The 13794-nt window shown below is 45.4% G+C and overlaps 1 protein-coding gene across 2 annotated transcripts in view; it reads right to left on the minus strand.

The window, feature by feature from the left end:
• The window catches only part of LOC139577211 (SH2B adapter protein 3-like), a 62080-nt gene extending 48732 nt beyond the window's left edge, over positions 1–13348 (minus strand). The window contains exon 1 of one of the 2 annotated variants that reach the window (XM_071404155.1): positions 13233–13348. The gene's annotated coding sequence lies outside the window, so the exon portion shown is untranslated. Of the gene's footprint in view, positions 1–13085 lie in introns of both variants that reach the window. The other variant, XM_071404157.1, reaches the window with a different exon arrangement.
• Positions 13349–13794: the final 446 nt, after the last annotated feature.

Raw genomic sequence — 13794 nt, forward strand, 5'->3', positions numbered from 1 at the left:
CCTCAACTACACAAATTACTAAAAAAGGCTCAACCCTGGATGATACAGTAGTCTTGACACTTTACTCCTAGCTATATTTACATATCTACCTCAACTACCTCGTACCCCTGAACATCGACTCCATACTGTTACCCAGTGTATACAGCCCCGTTATCGTTACTCATTGTGTATTTATTATGTTTCTATTAGTTCTATATATTGTCTCTCTGCATATTGTCTCTCTTATGGCAAAGGCCCATAAGTAAGCATTTCAGTGTAAGTCTGCATCTATTGTTTACGAAGCATGTGACAAATAACATGTGATTTGATGACGCAAATAGGCCTAACTCTGATAAATTTAATTTGTCTTATGAATAATCACATTTATTTGTCACATGCTTTGTAAAACAGGTGTAGACTAACAGTGAAATACTTCCTTGCCAGTAGACCCTACTCTACATACAATTTTTCCAACTTTGCAGCAATGTGGAAATTCTTGTTTAATACACCATGGAAGTACATAATTCCAGCACTGAGTTTTGTTGGTTTTTGAATAATGTGTAGTATTACAGAACCAAAACTGAGATCTGCCTTGTTCCCTGTTCCGCTGCCTGCTGAGGGTTAGAAACAACAGTAATCCTTGTTACTGGGACGCCACATCTCTGATGCTCTCCCTCTGTTAGCGAGCGCTGAGGCATGGAGCAGCATGGTGGGGGTAGAGGAGAGCAATAAAACCTGATTAGATTAAACCCAGATCAGTTTTATACGCTTTACACAGGGAAAAGGCCACACATGAATGGAGCCAATATAGTACTGTGAGAGTGAATGAAGGGCAGATTGAGGAAGTTGGCTTCAGCATTTCTCAAATGGATGCTACAACTGGGGACTTCTCCTTATTCAAGAGGGGGGTCTCATGATAAGGCCTAATGGTGTCAATAAACACACTAGGCTGTTCTCTATGGCCTCTCCCTCCCTCGAGATAGAAGACCAAGGCTGACGAAACTCAACCTCCACCATACGTGATGTGTTTTTCACACGGTGGACAGAGACGTCACAATGTGTGTCAGAGGCGTTGACAGCATCCAGAAATATTGCATCACCAACCATCAATGTCCCACTACCATTCTTCTCCGCCCCCAAAGCCCCTGTACGCATGCTCCCGCTGGTACTCCCACCCCTGCCGCTGGCCCCCAGATGGCTGTTTCTATCAGTGTAGCCAGCCCAGGCATGACTCAGCAGCCTCCAGCACTGCAAGACACACTTCCTCTCCTTCACTGTGTGCCTGCCTCGCCCTAGGCTGTCTGTCCCCCTGCATTCCCTTTGGGCTCAGCCGTGTGACACTGCCCTAACCCTCCAGTGACACTGCCCTAACCCTCCAGTGACACTGCCCTAACCCTCCAGTGACACTGCCCTAACCCTCCAGTGACACTGCCCTGGCCTACTGGAGGCAGAGCAGCAACACAACCCTCACGTCGTCCTAGTGGAAGCCCTCTAAACAGGGTGGACATAATTATATCTCATAGGTCGGTATCTGTGCTCACACACTAAACAGTGTTCCTTGTGACCCCCGTTGGGAACGGTGGTTACTTTAGGCCATGGAGTAGACAGAAGATCCCTCCCTCCTCAAGCCTGCTGCAGTGGACCCAGTGAAGAGCTCATCCCGGTCAGATGACAAACACTCACCTTGAACTTAGCATGACACAGAGAGAATCCTGACTGTTTTATTAAGGCTGTTTTACGCAAGAGAAAGACATCTACCCCATCCCCTGTACTATTAGCCTACATGAACAACTGTCAGAGTAGCCATCCCCTATTACCACACAATAACTTTGATCCAATCCCAAATGGTGTTGTTGATTCTCCATATTGCACAGGTTTGGTGTTTGAATGCAAAGTGTTTCTAAGGAAGTACAAAACACTGACAAGCAGGGAACCAAGAGAAGTGGGTATGTAAAAGCCTCATGTGCTTTGGCCTGGCTCTCGGAGGAAGGGAGAGAACCCAGGTGGCAGACTCACTGAGACAAAAGAAAGGTCTAGCGACCAGTGGCACTAAGGCAGCAATCTCAGGAACAGGAAACCCTGCCCTGCCCTGGCAACCGTCTCCAACACAAACCGTACCCTACAGTACCCTGGCCTGGAAACTGTGGGAGCCAGCTCTCATTCAGTTCACTACCCTGAGCCAGAGAGGAAGCTGAAACACAAAGTGGGTCGGACAGCTGGCCGTTACACGGCAACGAGACGGGTCGGTCAGCTGGCCGTTACGCGGCAACGAGACGGGTCGGTCAGCTGGCCGTTACGCGGCAACGAGACGGGTCGGTCAGCTGGCCGTTACGCGGCAACGAGACGGGTCGGTCAGCTGGCCGTTACGCGGCAACGAGACGGGTCGGTCAGCTGGCCGTTACGCGGCAACGAGACGGGTCGGTCAGCTGGCCGTTACACGGCAACGAGACGGGTCTGTCAGCTGGCCGTTACACGGCAACGAGACGGGTCTGTCAGCTGGCCGTTACACGGCAACGAGACGGGTCTGTCAGCTGGCCGTTACACGGCAACGAGAGCATATCGGTGTAGGCCGGGATGTGTAGGCTTAGGCTATGTTCTGTTTTCTGTGTCAACTCGTTGTCCATGTGCGTAAAGCAATAATAAATATTATGAAAAAGTGGTTGTAAAGTATAGGCTTCTAGTGGGATGAGTCTATATCTCAACGGCAACTGGACCTTTTCTCTACCTCTCTAGTAGCTTATGGGTACTTTACAAAGTAGTGGATTACACTTTGTCAGAAGAGGGACATAATTCCTAACCTTTGTCCCCAGTCCTTCAACATGCTTACTCACAACAATGCAAGCTCCACACAACACAATGTAGCTATTCTTATGACGCACTGAAACAACTCCACAATTTCCCAGATTTAGAAAATAGAGAATCAAGTAGCGAAGGCCAAGCCAAATGCAGGGAACAAGTAAGGATTTTCCCTGTGTCAGACAGTGAGGGGTGAGAGAGGGAACTGACGGAATGAATAGTTTACAATACAGAAACATTAATGTTTCCTAAAGAAAGTGTGTGTGTGTGCTTGCTTGTCCTAAAGTATTTATGGTTGTGAAAGTTGTTTTGGTGTTGGTAGCTTTTACTGTTATGGCGTTTAAGGCAAAATCGATAGGCCAATAACAAAAGGTGTGGCGAATAACAAGTGTTTTTGCTTTCAGCAAGCACACTAATAAAAAGAATGCAATAAAAAGAAAGGAAATAAGCTGTTCTACAGTCCAAAAGCAAATTTGGCATGCTTCAGCTAGCACAAGCATATCTAGTAGCCTAATGCTATGCTACTACTTTACTTTGGTTGGAGGAAGTGGCAAAATCTGAACTAGTGAAGACAGTAGATTTAGCCCCTCCCTACTACTGAACCATCTGGCCTAAGCAGGTACTTTCCGGTTATATTATTCACCTCAAGCACCCCTTTATTCATCATGAAAACCCTAACGCGCCATTTCCAACAAGAGAGAAATCAAATCATTCATGAGAAAAATCAAGTCAAGAAGTATGTGGGACGCTGGGCTGAAGGGAGTTGTTCAACCTAGTTCAGCGCGGAAACGTGATATCTACAACGACCATAATCTATTGCGCCTGGTCTTTCCGACTCGGACAGAGATGGATGCACTTCTACACCTGCTACGTAGATGCACACAGAATGCACGCAGCCCGCGAACCGCATTAGAGAGAAGAAAGTACACAACCACGAGAGAGAGGGATATAGACAGTTCATGAAAGTGTGCCTCATCTACTTTGAAGAACTAGTAAAATTATTGTCAATACTTAGGCAGGCGAGCTAAATAGGATGACTGAAGACAGTACAGTATGGGGAGAACAGAGATGATGTTGTCTGGCTGACTGCTGCTGCCTGAGCAGAGATGAGAGGATGACTGAAGACAGTACAGTATGGGGAGAACAGAGATAATGTTGTCTGGCTGACTGCTGCTGCCTGAGCAGAGATGAGAGGATGACTAAAGACAGTACAGTATGGGGAGAACAGAGACAATGTTGTCTGGCTGACTGCTACTGCCTGAGCAGAGATGAGAAAGGATGACTTTGAAGGAATGAAAGACAAAGTCATCAAATAAAAAGTAATATACACAACTGAAATATTGTACTATTCATAGAAATGTCCTAGTGATGTCTACCCAATGTGGACCTGACAGAGACGATGGAATATTGTTTTGGCAATTGAAAGTTCACTGTTTTGGGCTTTGAAATTTCCATTAAAAAAAATCTATAAACAATGATTTGAATGTAATTATTTCATCATGCATTTAATGATATTTTTTTAATCAAAACTCGTGATTATCTTTTAATAATCAAACCGAGTGGAGAATGAAAGAGGACACCTCCCACAGCTAATCAAAGACACGCCCTGTGGCACGGATGGTTGGAGGCCATTGGAGTGGACTCAGCCCTGGGGCACGGATGGTTGGAGGCCATTGGAGTGGACTCAGCCCTGGGGCATGGATGGTTGGAGGCCATTGGAGTGGACTCAGCCCTGGGGCATGGATGGCTGGAGGCCATTGGAGTGGACTCAGCCCTGGGGCATGGATGGCTGGAGGCCATTGGAGTGGACTCAGCCCTGGGGCATGGATGGCTGGAGGCCATTGGAGTGGACTCAGCCCTGGGGCATGGATGGTTGGAGGCCATTGGAGTGGACTCAGTCCTGGGGCATGGATGGTTGGAGGCCATTGGAGTGGACTCAGCCCTGGGGCATGGATGGTTGGAGGCCATTGGAGTGGACTCAGCCCTGGGGCATGGATGGTTGGAGGCCATTGGAGTGGACTCAGCCCTGGGGCATGGATGGTTGGAGGCCATTGGAGTGGACTCAGTCCTGGGGCATGGATGGTTGGAGGCCATTGGAGTGGACTCAGTCCTGGGGCATGGATGGCTGGAGGCCATTGGAGTGGACTCAGCCCTGGGGCATGGATGGTTGGAGGCCATTGGAGTGGACTCAGCCCTGGGGCATGGATGGTTGGAGGCCATTGGAGTGGACTCAGTCCTGCCAGACAAACAAGTTACTCCACTCCTCACGCAAATTAAATCAGTCAGTCACCAAGTAAGCTACACAGTCATATGCCAAGAAACAGGTCAAGAGCCAACTCTTATCAGAACTCAAACAGAGTAGTCAGCATACGTCAAACCAGGGGTTCCCCATCCATCTGTTAGGCTACTGGTCCAAGGAACCACTAGTTGAGCAATTCTTCCAAGAAGAGGGGAAAGCAGTAATCAGATGAGTAAAGTATTTTGCTCAACTATTTTGAACTGGAATAAATTCTGCACTTATTACCAATGACCAACACAATTCCAGTCAAAATAGAAGATGGTCAGAAATACTGTAGCCTCCCATGACCATATCCAACCCAACCCCATTTGTTGTCACCATCATGTATCCCAGTGGTTTTCAAACTTTTTGACCCACGACCCCCAAAAAGGAATGATACAAAGCTTGCAAACATGCGCGCACAATCCCTGTGCAAATGTAGCCTGCTATTACAGTCATAAACGGTAATGCATTTACAAAATGCAATCTAGGCTACAGAAATAAACTGTGTTTTACACCTACATTTAGAGCTGAAAGTCAATCATGTTAGCAGCCAATTGGGATACAGTGCCTTCAGAAAGTATTTCATACCCCTTGACTTATTTCACTTTTTGTTGTGTTACAGTCTGAATTAAAAATTGATTTAAAAAAAATAACCTCACTCATCTATAAAATCATGGTAAACATTATTATTGAACATAGTGATTCCATGCAACTTATGTGACTTGTTTAATCAAATGTGTACTCCTGAACTTATTAAGGCTTGCCATAACAAATGGGTTGAATACTTACACTCAAGACATTTCATTTTTTTATTACATTTGTAAAAAATGTCTAAAGACATAATTCCACTTCGACATTATGGGGTATAGTGTGTAAAGCCAGTGATAAAAATAAAAAAAACACCTTAATTTCATAAATTTTAAATTTAGGCTGTAACATAAGAAAATGTGTAAAAATACTTCAGAATGCTTTCTGAAGGCACTGTATATCATGTCATTTCTCTGGAGTCCAGAGCAAGAAAAATCACACGGCCAACTTGTAAAGGAGAAAAGCATGTTCTGTCTTTGGAAGGCAGCCTGCCTGCAGAGTGCAAGCCAGGTAGTTCTTCCTCACAAATATCATCCCATAATATTGAAGGCGGTGCGATGTTCCGGCTGCTTATCTATAGCCAGTAGCCACCCAAGCTAGGCCTAACTGAAATGTAAAAATTATCAATCAAATCGCCAGGTAGCCTATTGCTCTGGCTAAAATGAGTCAGTAGTAGATTGCTCTGGCTAAGATGAGTCAGTAGTAGATTGCTCTGGCTAAGATGAGTCAGTAGTAGATTGCTCTGGCTAAGATGAGTCAGTAGTAGATTGCTAAACTGTATTTTATATGGGTGATAAACATATAAACATCTGTTTTTGGCAGGCAAAACGGGAGGAAATGAAAGAAGTTATTTCTGGTCAATAATCTGGATATGCGCGCCCGCCTTTGTGCACCAATGCTGAGGACTGGTCATTGGTCAACAATCAAGACGCACAACTGTTTGGTTCTGAAGCATAGATGATCATTTAAGGATGATTTGAGGGCAGTGGGTTGAACAACAATGCCAAAGAATGTATTTTAAAAAATATATCATTTTGGGGGAAATTATACCGCCACTGAAAAGGGCACTTTAGAGACTGAAAGGACCAAGGGGCAGGTAGAGCTCTGTGTTGGAGACTGGAACGGTAACGGGGCAGGTAGAGCTCTGTGTTGGAGACTGGAAGGGTAACGGGGCAGGTAGAGCCCTGTCTGTGCACATGCCTGCTCTCACCCCCCCCCCCTCACTGTCTGAGCTATGTTTGAGAGTTCCTACTTCCGCTTCTCCACTCCACTTCCTGTCTTACTGTAGGCTGCTGACTTGTCTTGATACCCACCCACCACATATACACAAAATCTTTCAATGATTCTGTCTTTTATCAATTGAAGTTTCTCATATTTTCAAAGCATGAACCTCCAAGCTCATTCAAATTGAGTAGAGAGCCCCAACACTCAAGTAAACCACAACAGCACTGCATGTAGGCTACACTACCTACTTATAGGCCTACAATCAATACCCACTTACAAAAACAAACAAGTCTCTCATTACTGTTTCCATAGACACACAAAGACCCCCCCACCTCAACACATGGGTTCCTACATAGTACATACGCACACACAAATCATAGTCTTCTCTCCTGCCATGCATGTGTACAGTAGTACATAAAAATAGATGACCTACGCGGAAGATTAAACTACCAATGAAACATTCAAAACTGTAATATCACGGAGACGAGGCTGAACGACGACATTATCAACATACACCTAGCTGGTTACACGCTGCACCGGCAGGATAGAACAGCGGCGTCTGGTAAGACAAGGGGCAGCGGACTATGTATTTTTGTATATAACAGCTGGTGCACGATATCTAAGGAAGTCTCGAGCTATTGCTCACCTGAGGTAGAGTATCTCATGATAAGCTCATGATAAGAGTTTATCTGTATTTTTCGTAGCTGTTTACATACCACCACAGTCAGAAGCTGGCACTAAGACAGCATTAAATGAGCTGTATTCCGCCATAAGCAAACAAGAAAACGAACAAGAAAACGCTCCTAGTGTCCGGGGACTTTAATGCAGGGAAACTTAAATCCGTTTGACCAAATTTCTATCAGCATGTTCAATGTGCAACCAGAGGGAAAAAAGCTCTGGACCACCTTTACTCCACACACAGAGACACATACAAAGCTCTTCCTCACCCTCCATTTGGCAAATCTGACCATAATTCTATCCTCCTGATTCCTGCAAAAATTAAAGCAGGAATCACCAGTGACTAGATCATCTCCCGGGTGGCGCAGTGGTCTAGGGCACTGCATCGCAGTGCTAGCTGCGCCACCAGAGTCTCTGGGTTCACGCCCAGGCTCTGTCGCAGCCGGCCGCAACCGGGAGGTCCGTGGGGCGACGCACAATTGGCATAGCGTCGTCCGGGTTAGGGAGGGTTTGGCCGGTAGGGATATCCTTGTCTCAGTATGTAAAAAATGTAATAAAATGTATGCACTCTACTGTAAGTCGCTCTGGATAAGAGCGTCTGCTAAATGACTAAAATGTAAATGTAAATGTAAAAAGGTGGTCAGATGAATCAGATGCTAAGCTACAGGACTGTTTTGCTAGCACAGGCTGGAATATGTTCCGGGATTCCTCCGATGGCATTGAGGAGTACACCACATCAGTCATTGGCTTCATCAATAAGTGCATCGATGACGTCATCCCCACAGTGACCGTACGTACATACCCCAACCAGAAGCCATGGATTACAGGCAACATCCGCACTGAGCTAAAGGCTAGAGCTGCCGCTTTCAAGGAGCGGGGCTCTAACCCTGAAGCTTATAAGAAATCGCACTATTCCCTCCGGCGAACCATCAAACATGCAAAGCGTCAATACAGGACTAAGATCGAATCGTACTACATGCTATGACGCTTGTCGGATGTGGCAGGGCTTGCAAACCATTACAGACTACAAAGGGAAGCACAGCCGAGAGCTGCCCAGTGACATGAGCCTACCAGATGAGCTAAACTATTTCTATGCTCGCTTCGAGGCAAATAACACTGAAACATGCATGAGAGAACGAGCTGTTTCCCGGAAGACTGTGTGATCACGCTCTCTGCAGCCGATGTGAGTAAGACCATTAAACAGGTCAACATTAACAAGGCCGCAGGGCTAGACGGATTACCAGGACGTGTACTCCGAGCACGCGCTGACCAACTGGCAAGTGTCTTCACTGACATTTTCAAACCACTCCCTGTCCGAGTCTGTAATACCAACACATTTTAAGCAGATCACCATAGTGCCTGTGCCCAAGAACACTAAGGTAACCTGCCTAAATGACTACCGACACGTAGCATTCACATCTGTAGCCATGAAGTGCTTTGAAAGGCTGGTCATGGCTCACATCAACACCATATCCCAGAAACCCTAGACCCACTCCAATTTGCATACCGCCCCAACAGATCCACAGAAGATGCCATCTCTATTGCACTCCACACTGCCCTTTCTCACCTGGACAAAAGGAACACCTATGTGAGAAAGCTGTAGTCAATGAATAGCACAGGGTTCAAAACCATAGTGCCCTCAAAGCTCATCAATAAGCTAAGGACCCTGGGACTAAACACCTCCGTCTGCAACTGGATCCTGGACTTCCTGACGGGCCACCCCAGGTGGTAAGGGTAGGTAACAACACATCCGCCACGCTGATTCTCAACACAGTGGCCCCTCAGGGGTGCGTGCTCAGTCCCCTTCTGTACTCCGTTCACTCATGACTGCACTGCCAGGCACGACTCCAACACCATCATTAGGTTTGCTGATGACAACAGTGGTAGGCCTGATCACTGACAACGACGAGACAACCTATCTGGCACCACACCAAATCTCCCCCTCAACGTGATCAAGACAAAGAGGATGATTGTGGACTACAGGAAAAAGAAGACAGAGCACGCCCCATTCTCATCGACGGGGCTGCAGTGGAGAAGGTCGAGAGCTTCAAGTTCCTTGGTGTCCACATCACCAACAAACTAACATAGTCCAAGCACAGCAACACAAAACCTATTCCCCCGCAGGAGACTGAAACGATTTGGCATGGGTCCTCAGATCCTCAAAAGGTTCTACAGCTGCACCATCGAGATCATCCTGACTGGTTGCATCACTGCCTGGTATGGCAACTGCTCGGCCTCCGAACGCAAGGCAGTACAGAGGGTAGTGCGAATGGCCCAGTACATCACTGGGGCCAAGCTTCCTGCCATCCAGGACCTCTATACCAGGCGGTGTCAGAGGAATGCCCTAAAAATTGTCAAAGACTCCGGCCACCCTAGTCATAGACGGTTCTCTCTGCTACCGCATGGCAAGCAGTACTGGAGCGCCAAGTCTAGGTCCAACAGGCTTCTAAACAGCTTCTACCCCCAAGCCATAAGACTACTGAACACCTAATCAAATGGCTACCCAGACTATTTGCATTGCCTCCCCCTTAAACCACTGCTACTCTCTGTTGTTATCATCTATGCATAGTCACTTTAATAACTCTACCTACATGTACATATTACCTCAACTAACCAGGTCCCCCATGCACATTGACTCTGTACCGGTACACGCCTGTCTAGCTATTGTCATTTTACTGCTGTCTAGCCGTCAGTCAGTGAGGCCTCAAGACACCACAAAGCAACCCTCCCTAGCCATCTGTCAATTAGGCCTAAAGACACCACATACTAACCCTCCCTAGCTGTCTGCCAGTGAGCAGCACTCATCTCAAACACACAGGGCTGGAGAGAGGGCTTGCATATCACCAACTCAGATCATAACACACTGTTCCCCTGTGGGAGGGGTCCAAACTTACTGTGAGGGTGTGGGGTTCAGCCGCTCTCTCTCTCGCTCTCTATTTGTTTCATGACCTTCAAGTACCAGGGCGCAACATAAGCATTCCTTTGAGGTAGAAGGACAGCCTTACATTAAAACTAGCTTAGGCCCTAATAAGAGGGGCCGGTCACCGTGGTCAGCAACAGACTAGGCAGCAGTGCCTCTAGGCTGAGAAACACTGATCTACACTTATATTACTGTAGGGCCGATGAGGGTCAGAGCTCGTGCACCAGTGAAATCTATGGAATTCTTGTTAACGCTTAATGGAACGGAAAGCATAGTTGGTGATAACATCTCTTTAAAAGGACATGTATTCATGCATGGCAGAAGCTGATCCATGTGTGCTTACGGTCTTAAAGTTTCAGAGTCTGCAAAGGGCTTGAGATGTGAAAAGCACCAGGAATAGACAAGCATACATGTGGGCATGCAAGAAACATCATAGCCTAACAACATGCAACTAGAACACATACAAACCTGCACACGTGGCAGGTTTAGAACAGAGAGGTGAACATAGTGATGCAGTTCATTTTGCCCTTCAAGAGACTTTAAAGAAGTCCTTTCATCACTTAATCTCACCAGAGACCTCTACTTTGAAGAGAAAAACGTAGGATTTGTTTTGTGTATAAAAGCTGGGTTCAGGCAGACGAGCACGCTCTGACACACCTCTTAGGCCTATAGCATCGCTGAGATAATTATTGTTTTGATTTAAGTCTATAACAAAGGAATTGTGCAACAGCACCAGCTTCCCCAATTGTTCCTCTCTTCTGCATCCTGTAATCATGTTTACGACTGATGTTTCCATGCGAGTCACCCACAACAGAGCTCATCAGAACGCCATTTATTCTGCCGATTGAGCTTGTGTACACATTTCAAACATAGGCTATAGCAGAGAACTATTAGCCTATAAACCAAGTAGTTTTGGGAACCAGCATAGGTAAGAACAAAAATATTCCCAAACAGGTTTTTGTGAGCTGGTACCAAAATCCACCAATACGGACATACTGTAAATGATGGTGACATAATTAAACATTCTGCAAAAGATAGACCTACGTATTGATGTCACGTTCTCCTAAAACCGTGCACACCGCTCTTCAACTTTCTAGGCTTATTTGCTCCTATTTGGTATAGCCTGGAATTCAAACAGAACGTCGCTCTGATTTTTACACATTTGTTGTCGGAATCGTCAGAATCATTGGCCTAATGCAAAACTAATTTGAATGAATTTGTCAGGCATTGGACTACTAAATATTTTTTGTGCTGTTTGTGCCATCATTCTGTTACCAAACTTTATATCTGCACTGTTCTTCAAGTAAATGTGTTTCTGTAAACAATTTCACTGGAAATGGTTAAACGTAGACCTTGTGCCTAATAGAGTTGTATGGTTTGTTTAACTTTGCAATTATTGATTTTTGTTTGACATTTTAAAGTGACAAATCTGAGTCTCAGCATCGCTCAGTTACCATGGAATTGCCCTAATCCAAACCGTAACATTTTGGGGTTCAGGCTAAGGCTGGGTTAACACCCCACCAAGCATTCACCTTAGTAAACATCACTGACACTTGCATAAATAAATGCAGTGTGTGGTGCAGTCACAAAGCGGTTTGCAGAGACTCTACAGAGTAGGCTACTTCTAGTGAAGGGCAAATCCATCCGAAGCTCGCCCATAGTTCTTGGAAGGACGCTGATAGCCAGTCCAAGCCGGTCCAAGGGATATTCAGTATGGATTCCAAGTCTCTGATCTTTGTGTGTGCCCCCCAAGCAGCAAGTGACATATTTTAAGAAATTGTTAAACAACCACCCTCTGAGAAACCAAAGGACTTTGTGCTGACTACTGCTCGGTTATCTTCAGTAGAGTTGCATAATGTTGCAAAAAGCTAGAAGGGGCCCACATTCAGGAAGGCAACATCTTGTACAGCATACAGACATGTACTAGAACACATGCATGTCTGACAAGTAAGAATCATACCGGCTTTATACTGCCATGTCTATCTGCAATGTGCACTCACTAATGCCAACCAGGTGTTCAAAACGACATCAATTCCATATACTGAAAGATTTACTATGTTTCTGAACACAGCCCAAGGTAATTCAGTAGGCAAACGTTTCAGATATACATTATTTCTTATTTCAACATGTCAGAGAGGCATGTTAGTTCTAAATAACACTTTATTAACGTTACACAACGTTAACTTGCTGAACAGGTCACAGGTGTGTGACAGTAAAACCAGTAATACATCACCATTCGGAAAGTTTGGACATTTTAACTAAATCCCGTTTGTGGTCTGACGTGGTTGTCTTTCTGAGAAGAACTTTGCTAGTTATCAAATGTTTTGCAAGAAACTACACAAAGAAGTGGCAAACCAGTAATTTAGTCACGTCTGGGATGGAGAGGACGGCCCTTTAAATTTAATCCAGAAATGTACACATTTCTACAGTGGCTAGCTAAACACAGTTGGAGTTCATGATACAACTTCACCGAAATTAGCTACTATGTGTGGACAATTAACTACAAACAAGCTAGCTGATTTTTAACGACACTTATTCCAACGATTGGCGCTCTGTTTTGAGCACTTCGGAAACAAGACCAAATTTGACACAAGGCTCTTGACAATAGGCTATACTCACGTTCTCTGTTATCTTGGATGTGCACCCATAGCACGACGACATACCAAAAACGTGGACGTAGCATAACCCATATGCGTTGTGAAACATTTATAATAACTAAAACAAACTTCGGTACATAATAATAATACATATATACTTAGAATGTACCTGCAAGCCCAAACGCCCGTTGCTTTCTCTCGCATGTTGAATGTGTTTTCAGGAACGAAACTGACTGGTGTGAAGCCAGCAGCATTGGCGAGATCGAGGTCGTCAGTTCCGGGTGACGTTTTAGAAAAACCTTCACAATAAAAGTACGGAACTGAAGGAAAGAAAAAAGCACGAACACGATGGCAGTGAAATCAAATGAATGATGAAGTCAGAGGTCTTAACGATGACTTAACGACACATTTTGGAAAGTATTATGAATTGTTAGATACTGCTGCACTGTTGGAGCTAGGAACACAATCATTCCGCTACACCCGCAATAACATCAGCAAAATGTGGTCCCGTGTGGCTCAGTTGGTAGAGCATGGCGCTTGCAACGCCAGGGTTGTGGGTTCAATTCCCACGGGGGGACCAGGGTTCAATTCCCACGGGGGGACCAGGATGAATATGTATGAACTTTCCAATTTGTAAGTCGCTCTGGATAAGAGCGTCTGCTAAATGACTTAAATGTAAAATATGTGTATGTGACCAATACAATTTTATTTTATTGCAGGAAATGATGACT

The sequence above is a fragment of the Salvelinus alpinus genome, chromosome 5 (assembly GCF_045679555.1).
Source record: "Salvelinus alpinus chromosome 5, SLU_Salpinus.1, whole genome shotgun sequence".
Lineage (NCBI taxonomy): Eukaryota > Metazoa > Chordata > Actinopteri > Salmoniformes > Salmonidae > Salvelinus > Salvelinus alpinus.